Source organism: Microcebus murinus, chromosome 14, assembly GCF_040939455.1.
Source record: "Microcebus murinus isolate Inina chromosome 14, M.murinus_Inina_mat1.0, whole genome shotgun sequence".
In the NCBI taxonomy this organism is placed as follows: Eukaryota; Metazoa; Chordata; class Mammalia; order Primates; family Cheirogaleidae; genus Microcebus; species Microcebus murinus.
Genome location: NC_134117.1, coordinates 1,132,762 through 1,133,573, shown reverse-complemented (window position 1 = coordinate 1,133,573; position 812 = coordinate 1,132,762). Strand labels below are relative to the sequence as shown.

At 48.0% G+C, this 812-nt stretch overlaps 1 pseudogene; it reads right to left on the bottom strand.

The window, feature by feature from the left end:
• Nucleotides 1-283: 283 nt before the first annotated feature.
• LOC142875781 (uncharacterized) lies at nt 284-369 on the bottom strand (annotated as a pseudogene).
• Between the last annotated feature and the right edge of the window lie 443 nt (nt 370-812).

Genomic DNA, 812 nt, shown 5'->3' with positions numbered 1-812 from the left:
CAGAGTGCTGAGATTCCAGCCTGAGGCACCACATGCCTGGACCTATCATAAACACCAAGCGTCCTCAAACTAAGGCCTGGCCCGAGAGCCACATGCGGCCCGCCTAGGACATTTATTGGGCCAACCGGGTGTTTTTGCCTTGCTGCCTGTCCTGCTTAGCAGCCGACTCGTCCCAGACCCACAGTGCGCATGTGTGGAGTGTGTGCCACACTCTCCAGTGGCCCTCCAAGGGTCTGAGTGACAGTGAACTGGCCCCCTGTTTAAAAAGTTTGAGGACTCCTGGTAAACACTATTGTTTTTGTTTTTCCTTTGTGTCATTCTTGCCCAGGGGCCATGCTAATCTTCTCTGTATCACTCCAATTTTATTTATTTATTTATTTATTTATTTATTTATTTATTTATTTTGAGACAGAGTCCCACTCTGTTGCCCTGGCTAGAGTGAGTGCCCTGGCGTCAGCCTAGCTCACAGCAACCTCCAACTCCTGAGCTCAAGCAATCCGCCTGCCTAGGCCTCCCAGAGTGCTAGGATTACAGGCGTGAGCCACGCCTGGCCTATCACTCCAATTTTAGCATATGTGCTGCCAAAGCAAGCATGTAAATACTGTTGTTAACGGAAAAAAGCCAAACTCTGCAAAATAATTTTAAAGAGATTTATTCAGAGCCAAATTTGAGGACTATGAATGGGAGCCACGGCCAAGAGGCCTTGGGCAAGTGGACTCTTTGTGGCTGGGTTACTGTTTGTTTTTTATACATTTCACAGACAGGGGTTCTGGGTAAAGCCATCAGTCAATACGTGGGAGGCATACATTGGT